A 15,682-nucleotide genomic window follows, 5' to 3' on the forward strand; every position below is an offset into this window, starting at 1 on the left:
GGCTAGAGCGTATCTTTTGATCCCACCCAGCTGAGCTCTTGTTGTGACTGCAAGGAGTGAATCAGGTTGAAATGTTAGAATTAAGACCAAATATCATTGAAATGCAAGAACTGAAATGACTTACTATCTCACATTGACCAATGATGATTTTTTTTGCAGAGAATAAACTTGGTTTGCACACATGCTTAAACACCTGTTGTGGTGATTCATGGAGGAGGGGGAAAACCATGTAAGCCACCCTTGAGCTGCTTGGGGGTTAAGGTGACAAATAAATGCAATATTTATCAGCATCAGCATCTAACATCAATTGACCAATTATGCACCAGTGGTGATCCAGCACTTCTCCTTCTCCTTCACCTGTAAGCTGACTTGCAGAAATAATATTTATATGGTGGCAACTTTACAGGGATCATATTTTCACAGGCATTAGCTGTACTTCAACATTATACACACAAACACACAGAGACAGCATCAACCGGCTTTTCCTCCATGTCACTGAGTCTCCCATTTTTGTTTGAGTTCTTCACGTTCTTTGACTAGAGGGTTGTGACAGGAGACAAGCTGTTGTGATGAGTCTTGCCTCTGTGTTAGCTGTGCTTTTCAATTACAGAGAGAGCCAGCTCAATTAAAAGAAGAATATTCTGTACCTACATATGCATCAACCGGGCAATAACATTAATTTATCCTCTGCTTGTCATAGGCAGGGATGGGCCACTGCATTCCATGTTCTCCAGGTCTGATGTACTCTGCAAACAATGGTACAGAAACAAGAAAAGTGTTCAGAAGCACAGACGAAAACCCACAAGGTGATCAGGCTCTGGCTTAACCAAATAGGCACCACTGAATGGTCTATTTACTGAATGGATCAGGACACATCCAACCAAGATATTTAAAGCACTCTTATAGCATTTTAATGGTCATGGCCTCCCTGCAAAATCATGGGAACTCACATTAGTTAAGGGTGCTGACCACACTGAGATACAGTTCCCAGCACCCTTAGCACCTCATGGAGCTTTCTGGGATAGTTCAGTCAATAGAGCATGAGACTCTTAATCTCAGGGTCATGGGTTTAAGCTCCATGTTGGGCAAAAAGATTCCTGCATTGTAAGGAGTTGGACTAGATGACCCTTATGGTCCTTTCCAACTCTTCAATTATATGACTGCAGTTCCCAGGATCCTCAATGACTGTTAGAGGGGTAAAAATGATACACAATAAAATTTTGATGTCTCTACCACATCTCCCTCTCCCCCTCTCTGTGTGTGCATATAATAAAAATATAAGAATGTCATCACACTGTATTTCACTTGGACACAGAGTCAGGACAGATAAAAGTGCTTCTTCACACAGCACATAAACAGAAGGCAGTGATGGCCACCAACCTGGGTGGGTTTAAAAGAGGAGTATACCAGTCCATGGAGGGAGGATGGCTCTATTAGTGGGTCCTAGCCCATGTATGCCCTGCCTCCATGTTTGGTGGCAATAATGCTTCCGAATACCAGTTGCTGGAAACCACAGGACAGTGGGAGAGTGCTCTTGTGTTCAGGTCCTGTTTGTGGGGTTCCCACAGGCAACAGGTTGGCCCCTGTGAGAACAAGATTCTCGACTAGATGACGCACTGGCCTAACCCAGCAGACTCTTCTGATGTTTTTATGTTCTTCATGAATTGGTCTAATCTGCTTCTGAAGCCATCCAAGTTGGCAGCCACCACTGCTTCTTGTTGGAGCGAATTCCAAAGTTCCACGGGGCACTTCGTCAATTTGGGACACATTGTGATTGCAACATGCCTCCCTTCCCACCACCTTGCCCCTCCCCTTCCAAGTAATCAACAGCTCCAAGATAAGTGCCAGGGCTTCATATGAGAAGCAAAAGCAGATCCTATGCCAGCAGTCCCCCCCCCTTGCCAGGAACAGCAGCCCCATCTGAAGCACCGACATAGGGCTGAGCCCATTTTTCCCACTCTTTTGAAGGAAGCCAACCTAAATATCTTGGCACATCCATCCCTGTGTAGGTGGTGAGAACATGAGCGAAGACAACACCATGCTGGAATGCCTGGAGAGTCGCAGAGCAATTTATTCAGTAGCTTTTACAGATCATAATGTACTTTAGAAAAGAAAAGAAAACAATATTGGGCGTCCTTCTCTGAATTTTGTAATGCAGTTCTCCAGCCAAGTAATGTGTACCCAAAAGCATATTCTAGCACAACATGCACATATAAACACATATATTTCTGAAAGCAACATACAAGAATGCAACACATTAGGGAAAATTGAATTGCAAACAATGTGTACTTTGGAGGAAATCCCATACAGTGTATTTTTTTTGGGAGAAATTTGCATCAAAACGCTAATGAATTTTCATGATGATTTTTAAAAAGCAAAGTGATGTGGAAATCTAGAGTAAGAAAATGAGGAACTGAAATTGACATATTTGCCCATCTGTCTCCTGACACTCCTTGAATAATTCCCAATATCATGCAAATCTCTCCACTCTTGATGATTTCACAGCATTGCAGTGTTCAAAACTAACAGTCCAATCCTACACATATTAACTTACTCAGAAGTAAATATTCACCAAAATAATGTAACACTTACCTGGGAGCCAGCCCCACTGAACGAAGTGGGACATACCTTGAAGAAACATGCATAAACTTACCCTGTCAACAAAGGGCAGTAACAGCCATGATACATTTATACAGGATCCTTATTCTCCCATGAAGCCTACATAGTGTCACAGCAAATTAAAAATTATTTCAGACATCCAGAAATAAGTGAGTTATTTGAAATATTCTAAAATGGCCACTGGTTCCAGGAGGATTTGGGTTTTTTTAAAAAAAAGCATTGCAAAATAAACCTTAATGTACTCTTAAGAAATAGTAATAATAATCCATAAAACAAACAACAACAAAAATCAATCTTCCATCCAACTTAATTAATTGGTTGTTTGTTTAATTACAAATGCAGGTTTGATTTTGTTTTCATAAAATAAAAGCTCATCTCATGCTTTTTGAAGTATACAGTAATTAAGATCTGTCACCCTTAGTCCATGCTGGTAAAATTAAATGTGCTGAACAAAAAATAAAATGTGGGGATTGGACTATCAAATAGGATTGTGATATCAAAGTCTACAGGAAAAGATGGGCTGAAGCAGAAACAGTCACACCACGAAGCAAATCCCTTCTGCAGACTTGGTTGGTATACAGCCAGCTTTTAAAAATAATAATAATAAGAAAAAAGTGCTTCTTTCTCTTTAAAACCCAGAAGGGGAAACTTGACATCTTTTATCAAAAAGACAGACAATTCTTATCCCGTGACAATTTGAGATTATGGATCCCAAGAGGCTTCCCTTACATTGGTATTTTATCACTGAAATCACAGCCGGCGCTGTTTATTTTCTGTACCTCCACATAGTTTTCAAGGTGTTGCCAGCAGGACCTCGACTGACACTGACATGTGTTGTCATATTGCAAGATCTGAAAGAAAACACCAGATAAATAAATATCAAGGGGTTCTTGATCTCCTGTTGCTTGCTGAGTTTTCGGAGACACCGGCGCTAGCTGATGCTCAAACCTTCTGTGTTTTGCTGGGCTCTCAAATGCACCAGTCTCAAGTTCTCTGGGAAATTAATTATTTCCCAGAGTTTTGCCGGCCTTTTCCCCTCAATTGCTTTCCTTTTCCCTTAAGGAGCTACATAGGTACAACTGCTTAGCTGTAAGCAGGGGACTGGCCCACAACTTCATTGGAATGTTTGGTGGCAAGGTAAGTGAGATGAGTCTGGAGAAGATTTGTTCAACCTGGACATTGCTGGACTCACATTAGCCCTAGCCAGTGTGGCTAATGGTCAGAAATGATAGGTGTTGAGGTCTAGTAGCACTTGGAAGGCAGGCACCAGGGTGATGAAAGATGGCCTGGAAGCATGGCTTTGGCCTAGACCATGGTCAATGGACCAACTGGGCATTCTTCCAGTCCTTGGTCCCCATCTATAAACACGGTGTAGATGTGGGAAACCTCAGCACCATCAAGCATGGTCAACAGACAGGGGCTCCTACTATAATCATCATCATCATCATCATCTCAAAATTTTTTACAACAATAAATAAATCCTAGAATGATAGAATTGTAGAACTGGAAGGAATCCCAAGAGTCATCTATTCCACCCCCTTGAAATGCAGGAATCACAACAAGTGCTGGCCACTTGGAGTCAGAAGCAACCAGAACAAAACTAAAATAGAATAAAGTCAAAAGCTTGTTTGTATTTTTAAAAGGCAGGACTAAAACATACCACCCACTGAAGGAAGCCACAGATAATTATAAGCCAAAGACCTGGATGGGGAAAGTTTTTTTGCCTGGCACCTAAAGTAGAGATGGTGCCAGTTGAGCCATCCCAAGGAGAGCATTCCACAGGCTGGGAGCCATAGCTAAAAAGGCCTGTTCTAGTGTGGCCACACTCTGTACCTCCTCTGGAGGGGTAGTTGATGGAAGTTGCAGTTTAGTAACATCTGGAAAGCCAAGAGGGTCCCACACTTGTAGCAGTGGCTGTGTATGAATAGATACCTGTTCTAAATTAGGGGCAGGCAATGTCAGGACCGAGACCCAAATGCAGCCCTCCAAGTCTTTCTATCTGGTCCCTCCATCACCTTCCTGGTCACATCCCCTCTCTCCACACCTCTCTCCAGCAGTGGTCTCATCTGCACTATACTTGCCTTGCACCTTCTTTGAGCATTCTTGAATTCTGAGAATGCCTCTTGCTTGCCTGAACAGAGGACAGAGAGAGGGTGAGAAGCCAGTCTCCTGTCTCCTGTAATATTTACATTAGTTGTTCCCGTTGTTGCAGTCACCACTTGCATGCAACCTCTGGAAGGTTGCTTAGAATGGAATACAACCCTTAGACTGAAAAGAGTTCCCCACCTCTGTTCTAAATTAACTTTAGAATTAACTACTGATGGAGAGAGCAGACTACCAACTCTTTGCACCTACATTCTTCCTAGGAAAGGTATCTGCTGCATTGCAATATATGATGGACAATATATGAACGTAAGAAACAACCTTATATTGAGATAGGCTATTGGTCCATTTAGCTATTGGCCCATTAGTCATTTAGCTATGGGTGCATTCTGCCATTTATACATTAGTCTTGTTTAGATCCATTTAGCCATTGATGCACACTGGTCCACTTAGCCACTGGTCCATATGAACATATGAAACTACCATATATTTACACAGGTTTTGGTCCATTTAGCCTTGTTTTGTCTACTTTGAGATCCTTTTAACTGGACACACCAGACTGACCCTAGGGCATTCTGGAGGTAAATCAGGTCCTCTGCTCTTGAACTACAGACCAGACCCCGGTGTTGCTCAACTACAACTCTTATCATTCCATGTTGGTTGGATTGGTGGGAGTTATAACCCAACGTTTGTAGGATCAGACCTTCCCTGCTTCTGATGCTACCAGTGGCTGCTTCCATGGATCTCTATCTCCCATCTATCCATTTGCTAATAAAATAAGTGAAGTCTTGACCCTATTCCTCCTCCAAACTCCAACAATCTGGTGCTCTGATCTTAGGAATGTTCCTTTCTGGCTGCAAAGGACCATTATTCACAAGGAGCAACCAACCCTGTGCACCAAGTCCTGCCAAGAAAAATGCCTCACCACCCACCATCCTGCCTCTAAGTTGTAATAGTTCATATAGACAACCATTTATTAAGTGATAACATGATCATGGCATACATGCAGCCACTGGGTAAGCTGGTTTTCTGTGTTGTCTTGCCAGTTGATGAAGAAACTCTGACTGTGTTGATGTTTTTGGTGCAATACTCCCTGGAAAATAAAAGGGGGAAGGATATGACCTTTCACTATGAAATGTGGAGACTTCTTTCCTTTTCTTGGGAAAGCACTGGTCAAAAGGATGTGATGGATGCCACTGGGCTTCATGTATCTCAGTCACTTTGAGAGACTGAAGGATTCGGTCAGGCAGTGCAGATGGCTGCTAGCTGAACCATTTTGCCTCTGTTTCCCCTAACCAAAGATTGCCAAAATTGTGTATGGACCCCACCTATACCAGCTGTATTCCATCAGGAATCCAAATAAACAGCATGTGGTGGGTTGGCTCCTTCTCCCTCTCCAGCAGTGGTCTCATCTGCACTATACATTTAAAGAAGAATTTGCTGTCCCAGAGCTACAATTCCCAGAGTTCCTTGGGAAGAGGGACTGATAGCTAAACCACTCTGAGAATTGCAGCTGTAGGAGGGGAATAGGGGGTCTCCTAGTGACTCTTGCACCTTTAACAAATGAGAGCTCTTGGAATTCCTTGGGGGAAGCCCATGTAAGGCATGAATACGGGTTGGGTTTGTTCATATTCAATCGATAAGCCTCCCACAAATGTCTAAGCAGGACACAATCTTCATTTTTATTCACCCTCACCTACCCTTAGTTTATTTCTCAACATTTATATCTCACTTATTTATTTTAAAGGAAGTATCCCAATTGCCAAACAACGCCAAGGCAAAGAAAGTACCCTATACAAACAAAGAGATGGAAACCATGGCTGTTTAAAATGGAATCATAGTGGTTGAAATGTATGGAATGAATGTGGCCTTAGTTAGATCCATGAATTTGAATATCACCTTTAAAAAACCAAAACAAAAAAAACCCAAACCTTTTTTTCAAAAGGTTGAGAAGTGTCCTGATTTCTTTGGAAAGGTTGGGTTATAAATGTAAACATGCAAATGTACAAATAATTCAACAACATCAGCAGCAGCAGCAATGCTTTGTCCTAGGGTTGGAAGCAACGGTAGTGATGCAACCAAACCCAGCACACAGCGGAGAAGCTGTCTCTGCTACTCCTCGATGTGTCAGTTGAAATGTCACTCAGGTATCTTCCCTCTGGATTTTTCTCCCTCTTGGGATCGAGTAGTACACAAGAATGACCCATCCCCGGCGTACTGGTATTCTGAAACTCATGATTTGTCATGGTTGCAAACCTCAAAAGCCAGGCTTGAGCTGTGTGAGAACAGCAGGTTCTACATGGCGGCTCCCCTGTGGCTTCACCAGCTTTGCTTTGCTGACTATCAGGAGGGAGGGATAGAGGCTTTGGTTCTCTTTCCTTTTATGTGTTGTTTTTTTCCAAAGATCTAACTCTTTGGAAAAAAATGGGGGTGGGGGTAAGGAAGGCTTTCACCTGAGCTAGCTTTCCTGATACTCTTTGTAGCTTTTGTATATAAGGGGGCACTTTTGAAGTGATGTACAAAGAAAGTGCATGTTCCCGAATCGATAATGCTTTAGTTTCTCATAAAGGTGGGGAGCTGGACCAGAAGCAGCTTTTGGTGATTTACAGGGTGACCTAATTTACCCCTACAGCCTTGGTGAAAAAACCCAACAGTAAGGTGCTTAGATGTTAGCATAGAACATAAGAAGAGGCTGCTGTATCAGGCAAATGGGCCATCTAGTCAAGCATTCTGTTCCCACAGTGGCCAAATAGATGATCTAGTGGCCAACCAGATTATTTTGGGGGGTTCACAGACAGGGCATGAAAGCAACAGCCCTTCCTTCCTGTTACTCATAAGAACATTTGAGGAGCCCTACTAGATCAGACCAAAACCCATCTAATCCAGCATCCTGTTTCCAAAGTGGCCAATCAGATGCCTATGGGAATCCTTAAGCAAAGCCCAAGAACAACACCCAGTAGGGTGGGTCTTGGATAAGGTGGGTACCCAGGCAATTTTTGGCACTTCCTTGTTTGCAACTAGTCTAAGGCCAGTCTGCATTGTGGTTGTGTAAGCTTGTTGGAGCCTCTTATTGCCACGACAGTTTTGCAGCAGGAGGTCCTTATGCTGGGTTATGTAGGAGATGGTGACATATGCATGCATGCAGGGAGAAGGTAGCAATGGTGTGGTCTGCATGGTACCATGTGGCATAGGCATCCCATGCTCTGCCCAGGCTCAATGACCACTTGAATAGAAGATGAGTCATGCTGTGCTTCACACTCTAAGGATGGAGGAAACTGCATTCTACCAAGTCTGGGGAAGGGCAATGGCTCAATGGTAGAGCACCGACATTTTCATGCAGAAGGTCTTAGGTTCAATCTCCAGCATTTTCAGGTAGCGCTGGGATAAGACCCCTGTCTGAAAATTCTACAGACCTGCTGCCAGTCTGCATGTAGATAATGCTGAGCTAGAGGGACCAATGGTCTGACTCAGTATAAGGCAGCTTCCTGTGTTTCCCCCAACTTATTCATTCGGCATCTTCATTATGCAGCTGAAGACACACTTCCCCCCAGTTTTTGACATTGAAGATGCATATTTTTAGGACCCACCTTATTTCAGAGATCAGAACTGTGGTGCTGGGCTTTATGCTTGTGCATATGCAGGCAAGAATCTTCATGTGCAGAATACAGAGTTTAGAACTGACCTTCAGGCCACTTTCATCCAGTTTGGGACCTTTTCGAATTCCGAGTGGTAATAGGGAGAAAGGAAGATCATTTCTGTCTCGTGTTGAATGCAGCACTCAGCCCTTCTTGCAACACGTCCTCCTCAGCACTCTTTACACACATTAGCTAATGATCCTTATTTCTAATTAGTAGAAATTGACTATGGTCAAAAGGGACACTTGAGTCAATTAGCCAAATTATATATTCAAATCTCTGAGCTCCTGACCCGGAGCTTTTGAACAGCTGATGAAGACATCACTAGGCAACTGTACAGCACCCAAATTAAAGTCTCTTGACTAAAGTGTAGCAGGGTGAAGAATACGACTGTAAGAAAGTGTATCTAATCTTATCATTCTGGAATGAAAGCTTTCCCCTTGAGACGAAAGCATGAAAAAGGAAAGGTCTGGTTCAGAAATCCCTCTATTCACAACCACTTGTCCCATTTCAGTCACTTCATATTAAATTCTTTTCCATATTTAGTGTGTGGGGAGTGTGTGTGTCAGTAGATGGTCAATAGGCCATGGCACCTAGGCATAAGGAGGAGTCATTGAGAGCATTTTGCCAACTTCAGAGACTGGAAAGTCCTGTTCTGGCATTGTTCAAAGCAGGAAGTGGCAAGAAGTAGGTAAGTAAATGCAATTTTCCATTCTAGAATTAAAACTTCCCTCCTCACTTTAAATTTGGTGTGGGGTCCTTCAAATGTTGTTGGGGTCCATAGGTCATAGTCAGGGAATGTGGAAGCCATAGTCAAACCACACCCAGATGGTGACAATTTCCCTATCACCCACGTTCAATGATGCATGCATATGGCTTGACTTTTGCTACCATTGATCCTTGTAACCTTGGTGGCAGAAAAGACATTTTCTTTTGGATGCAAAAACTGGACCTTAGCAAGCAGTCTCATAATGAAATGGATGGAGGCCATCATCAGTTGGTCTGCCAACAATTCCACGTCGTACCAAATGTCACCTGACTGGTACATATTTATTGTGCCAACCTTGATCTTTGGTTGCAAACAGTTTATTTGACTCTACAAAAACCCCAAAATCAATAAAGGGGCATACCTAGATTTTGATGGCATTGGTGAATGTAATACTCATAAATGTGAGTAGTTTATCTTAATCCACTATAAGTGCTTTTAAAATGCAGGTAGTATCATCCTGAACTAATTCTGATCTGTATCTCTCTAGAGAGGCAATTTTGCTTTGGCATTTGCACTATTTCCTTATAATTGACTCAGGAGAGTAAACAGTAAAGGCCTGGCTCGTGTTTGTTCTAGACAGTGCAGGGATGGGAACCTGTGGCCCTTCAGAAGCTGCTGGACTACAAGTCTCATCATCCCTGACCATCACCCTTCACCAGTGGCCATGTTGCCTGGGCTGATGGGCATTGGAACCCAACATCTGGAAGGCTGCAGGCTCTCCATCCCTAAGAAAGTGTTTTCATCCAACTGATTTCCTGATAAAACTGCTAGCAAAGCTAAGCAGGGTCCTGCATGGTTTCAAATTGGATGGGAGACCACGCGTTGAGATGATGACCCTTGAAGTCCCTTCTAACTCTACAGTTTAATGATTCAATGTTTGCATCACCAGAATAACAAATCTGTTGATCTTTGGTTGTCATATTTTTTTCCTAAAATATATTATTTGGTTATTCCTTAGGTTTCCCAACAATGGTACAAGCAAGAACAAAACAAAAGAACCACATCTTGTACAACCCATCGTAGTATGGCCTCCTTTGTCATAAGGCAATAAAGCAATGTCACCACTCTCCGAAACCATTGGTGAGGCTAAGTGCTTCTTTGAAGTACCCTTGGTTGCAGTTTTGCCAGATTAAATAAAAAGTCTCCCACTTCCCCATGTGGGAAGAAGACAAGAGCCAATGTTAAAATGTTTAGTGCTCTTTGGACAACAGGACACTAGAAATAAGCAATGTAGTGCTGGACTGAAAATTCTTTGGGGTTTTCCTTCTTCTTTTGACCATTTACTGAAAGTTTGGTTCAGTTTGCATGGAGAATTTACCTAATTTGTGCACTCCAAAACAGTGCACAAACCCAACTGCAGCTGTTTGCTGCAATTCTCACTCCTGACTTTTGTGATGCATTCCTCCAACCCAAAGCTATGCGTAATTAAAGCTTGCAAAAATTATTGCTTGCCTTACCAGTAGCTTCTTGTATGCTGCTATTTCCACATCTTCTCCAAGAAGAAGAAGAAGAAGAAGAGTTTGGATTTGATATCCCGCCTTTCACTCCCTTTAAGGAGTCTCAAAGCGGCTAACATTCTCCTTTCCCTTCCTCCCCCACAACAAACACTCTGTGAGGTGAGTGGGGCTGAGAGACTTCAGAGAAGTGTGACTGGCCCAAGGTCACCCAGCAGCTGCATGTGGAGGAGCGGAGACGCGAACCCGGTTCCCCAGATTATGAGTCTACCGCTCTTAACCACTACACCACACTGGCTCTTAACCACTACACCACACTGGCTAAGATCTTAGTCAAGTAATAAATGGGCATATAAGAAATGCACACTCAAGTGGGGACTAATCTTTAAGTGGATTATATTAAAAAATCACAAACTGATGTGGAATGTGGAAGATTGGAAAAATGGGTAATGAAGAGAGGGGAGTAGGAGAGAGAAATTAACACTCACTCATTTCTCCTGCTACCCCCCTGTTGTTGCTGCCCATTGCTGTTCCTTCCTGTTCAGCTGCCTTCTTTGAGCATGCAAGCAAACAGTAGCAAGAGTGAAGAGACTGAAAAGGATTTCCTGCCTACCTTGTGCTCACTTTGCTGGGTAGTTGTAAATAGAGTGCTTGAAATGGACAGAAAAGGCAATGGAGAAGGAGAAGCTCCTGCTGGCCTCCTTTCCAACCCTGAATTCACCCCTGGTGGTAAGTTAGCAATTTATGTGAAGAGCTATAAGGAGATGACTTGTTTATGTTGCGGGAAGAGTGAATACTTTAACCCTGAACAACAGTTTGTGTACTCCAGGAGATTAATATCTACATTGCATGGGCTTGCTGTGAATAAATTAACTCTTGACTACACAATTACTGTCTTAGCGGTGTTCATTGCAGACAATTACATGGTGCATACGATATTTAATGTAGTTTTGTGATGAATTTTGGAAATGATCGAGTCAGATGACAGAGCCTCATTCCGTGTCACACTAGGACACCAATAAGCTGCTGATTATCTGTAAGGAGAAATGTAAATCATCTGTTCTCTTTGTAATGAGAACAATACTGGGCTAATCATTCATAAAGAATAATTTATCTCCCCATTTATTTACTTATTTAGTTCCCCTTTACTACTTTGGCCTACAGACTATTGATCATTCATCTGGTAGTTGGTTCCAAAGATGTTGAGGAGATGGGATTAAAGATAGCACCAAGCAGGCTAGCAAGCAAGCAAAAAACCCACACCAGTAATTAGTACTTTGCCATATTATTATGGTGTGTAAATATTCATTGGCAAGTCTTAGTTATATGTCTATCTTTCAGTGGACAGAGTATGGAGGAGGAAAATTAACATATTGTTATCTGAGCTGAGCACTTAAAGTCGCTTTTGATCCCTGTAAATAAGTAATAAGATAAAGCAAACACCTGGACCTGAATAAATATTCCCTCTCTCTCTGGGGTAGACAATCCAGTATCCTCCAGAGGTTGCTAAACTCCATTTTACATCAGCCCTAGTCAGCATTACCAATAGTCAGGGGATGATGGGAAACATAATGAAACAATATTTTGAGGGTGCTATGTTAGTTATCACCTATCTGCCTATCTGTCAGGAATATTTGTTTGTTTGTATTTGCTTTATTTCACTTACTTATTTACTTACTTACTGGAGATAGTTAGCTACTGAAGGACAGTTTGTCTGAAAATAAATAAAACAAACAATACTTGGCCTACATCACTTCTGGAAGATCCAAGAGTTCAAGCTTTGGCAAGTCTCTAATGAAAGAAAGAACCAAAATCCAAAGGTGTTTTTTAAAAGGTTTTTTAAAAAAACAACCCCCCAAAACCTCCCCTTTAATCCAAATCTATTATTCTGATCATAGTCAACCCCAATACTAAAACCAACCCACTGTTTCCTTCTTATAGCATGAGACTCACCATTCCCTTGCTGCTACTTCAGGAGACTTTTACGGCACGGCGCTGCATGTAAAGTTCACCGTCTTGCCATGACCTTTCCTCTTTTAAATTGTTTCATCATTGTGACCGACATGAACCAAAGGGAAGATGTAAAAATGTTAAGGAAGTTCATTTCTAAGAAGGTTAAGCAACTCTTGCAGTGCCCTTTCCACATTATCCAGGACCTCCTAGAGGCACCATAACATGATAATGATGGTTTCTTTAATTGCATTTTGTTGTCAAAGAAGGCATGCTTGAAATGGATGGCAATTAAACATTCTGCTTCTCAAGGATCATCTCTGTAGTTTCATCCAGGATCACAGAGTTCAAAGGTTCTCTGGTTTTCTGGAGAAATTAAAGAAAAAACAAAAAAGTCGGGCATTCAAGAAAATGCAATACTTGGTAATGTATGTTATATTTATCTATATTTAAATACAGAAAAGGAATTCATCCAGTCCCCTTTTCACAGTGTACCAATCCAATCTGATGTTTCAAACTTCCATGTGGATCAAAACTCCCAGTTGGATTATTCACTCCTTTGGATGCTGTGATGCAGTTTTGGTGCAAAAGGTGCACCTCAAACCATGTACAGTGGTACCTCGGGTTACATACGCTTCAGGTTACATACGCTTCAGGTTGCACACTCCGCTAACCTAGAAATAGTGCTTCAGGTTAAGAACTTTGCTTCAGGATAAGAACAGAAATCGGGCTCTGGTGGTGCGACGGCAGCAGGAGGCCCCATTAGCTAAAGTGGTGCTTCAGGTTAAGAACAGTTTCAGGTTAAGTACGGACCTCCAGAATGAATTAAGTACTTAACCTGAGGTACCACTGTATTATTCATTAACCAATTTACACAAAATGTGAATTTCACAGAATTTTTTTGTGGTGGAAAATTTTGAAAAATATGTATTTTTCATACAGAGTGCAAACACGAATGCAAAGATTATGCTGCCAATGTGCACAATGTGTGTACATTTTAATTGCAGACTTTTTGTGCACACAAAATGGGACAGGATCTATGACCGAGTGCCCGTGAAGCTGAAACAGAACAGCAGTTCATCCTTATTTATATCCTGCCTCTCCATTGTCCTACTTCAGGTAGCGAAAAACCACAAAAAATTACACAGAGTAATTAGAAGAAACCAATACAAAACATAATCTTGATAATCCAGTGAAAAAATGAACAGCCGCTGACAACTGTTCATCTTCTATCAACCGTTTTAATGAACTTAAAGAAGTTGAATTAATCATCTTAGATCAAAGAACTCAAATTAAAGACATGCAGATTTCACATGCTGCCACCAAATGCAAGTGTGGAAATAGCTTTTCCATTCAATTTCTTCCCTCCTTTAAAAGGAATAATTTATTGAAACAAATTTTGAGAAATACACTGGTATAAGAAGCCCAAGTAATGATACTTATGTTCACATAAAGCTATACTTTTTTTTTTTTTTTTGTTAAGCAGAGCAGACCTTGTAGATATGGACCAGTGGTGAACACTTCGTATTTTGATCCCCAACCAATTCCCCATCTCTGAAAGGTCAGGAACAAAGCTAGTGTGTGATAGCCAAAGCTTGTCCTACTCAGAGTATACCCATTGAAGTTAACAGACAATGTTTTGCTTCAGTATTCAGGAGATCGTAATATGTTTTAAACCTAGTCTGATTGGTTTTCAGCTACATTCTTGAGTCTGCGGGTTCACTTCACCCTGTGACTCACAGGCTGGTTGACATGCAAATGTGAACCCTGATTAGAACTGCAAATTAACAATTTGGACAAATTAAGAACTTGAAAGGTGACTATGCATGAGTTCATGAGGCTTAGATGTCCTTGTACTGTTCCATTTTGAAGACTGATTTGTTTCTTCCATTTTCATTGTAAATGGAAGGATGAACATTTTAACAGTTGTACGGAGTTTATTTTCTTGTCACTGTTACCACTTTTCCAATTTAGGGCCCCTTCAAATGTCCTTTTTATTGTGCATTTGGAATTATTTGTGCTCATGAAGGTACAGGTTTTGTAAAACATACAATCCCACTTTCAATGCTGTTTATGCCTGCAAATGTTCTGGGGCAGACATACTGCTTCATTACCAATTGGTGCATGTCACATAGTCTCCTGCTGAAATCTTGCAACTTTTCATATCACACTTTTTTTAAAAAAATTATCTTGCTTTTGTTGTGCTAAAGTGCAAGAGTGCCCTCCCAGAAAGCAATTGTGCAGCAACACTGGGGGAGCACCACAGAATAACGAATAAAGGGGAATGTGGTGTGGACAGTTCCGAATATATCCACAAACAAAACAAAACAAAACTCTCTAAGCTGGAGGGGCCCTCATTGCACACAAGCTTGGTTTTAAAACTTATCTGGTTTCACCTGTTTGTTGACTTAGCGAACTGATACATTTCCACTGGCAAAGAACTATTCAATGGGTTGTATGCAATGCTAGTTCTACTCAGAGTCGAGCCATTTAAATAATGGACAAAGGTTCATTAATTTCTATGCGTCTACTTTGAGTAGTTGGATACAACCCAGTCTTTCCACAGTGCGCAATGCCATTAGGATTTGTAGTTTTTGTTTTCGTTGGACACCTCTGTGAAGACCTTGAGCATAGATTTATGCAAAACAAAACCTCACCCACTGATGATCCTATGCTGGGAACAATGCAGTGTGAAACTTCAGGTTGGCATGACAATGCAGTAGAATGTCCACTTCCCACTCAGACAGGATGGATGGTTTCTGTGAAATCTTTTTGGGCTGGGTGTGGGAGTTTCATGGAACACATTGTTTGTGAACTGCCACAACTGGGCCAAAGAGGCTGCCAGGCTCTTTGATACAACATGAATCACATCTCCCTGGAGCTCTGTGGCCAAGAATGTTGATGAGTGGTTGGCACTGAGCTTCCAAACAAATTAGAATGTAACGAGAAGTACATGGATCAGTATATAATGGCAGGCTGCCTCTGCATACTTTCATATATCACAACCACTTTATTTGTGTTTGCAAAACAAGGGCAAAGGCTTCTTTCCCCCCCTCTCTCTTTTTTAAATGGTACACCCAGGCTCCACATAGTCATACCATTCAAAAGTACCTGTTTAACAGTACAAGTGCCAAAACATGTTCTACAATTTC

At 41.7% G+C, this 15,682-nt stretch overlaps 1 long non-coding RNA gene across 1 annotated transcript; it reads right to left on the reverse strand.

The window, feature by feature from the left end:
• Window positions 1–3,267: 3,267 nt before the first annotated feature.
• LOC308592424 lies at window positions 3,268–8,440 on the reverse strand. Its single transcript, XR_014010498.1, has 3 exons — window positions 8,310–8,440; window positions 5,726–5,815; window positions 3,268–3,470 (listed from the first exon to the last, which is right to left on the reverse strand). It is a non-coding gene; the product is annotated as an uncharacterized lncRNA (long non-coding RNA).
• Window positions 8,441–15,682: the final 7,242 nt, after the last annotated feature.

This window comes from Podarcis bocagei (genome assembly GCF_964188305.1).
Source record: "Podarcis bocagei genome assembly, chromosome: 7".
NCBI lineage: Eukaryota > Metazoa > Chordata > Lepidosauria > Squamata > Lacertidae > Podarcis > Podarcis bocagei.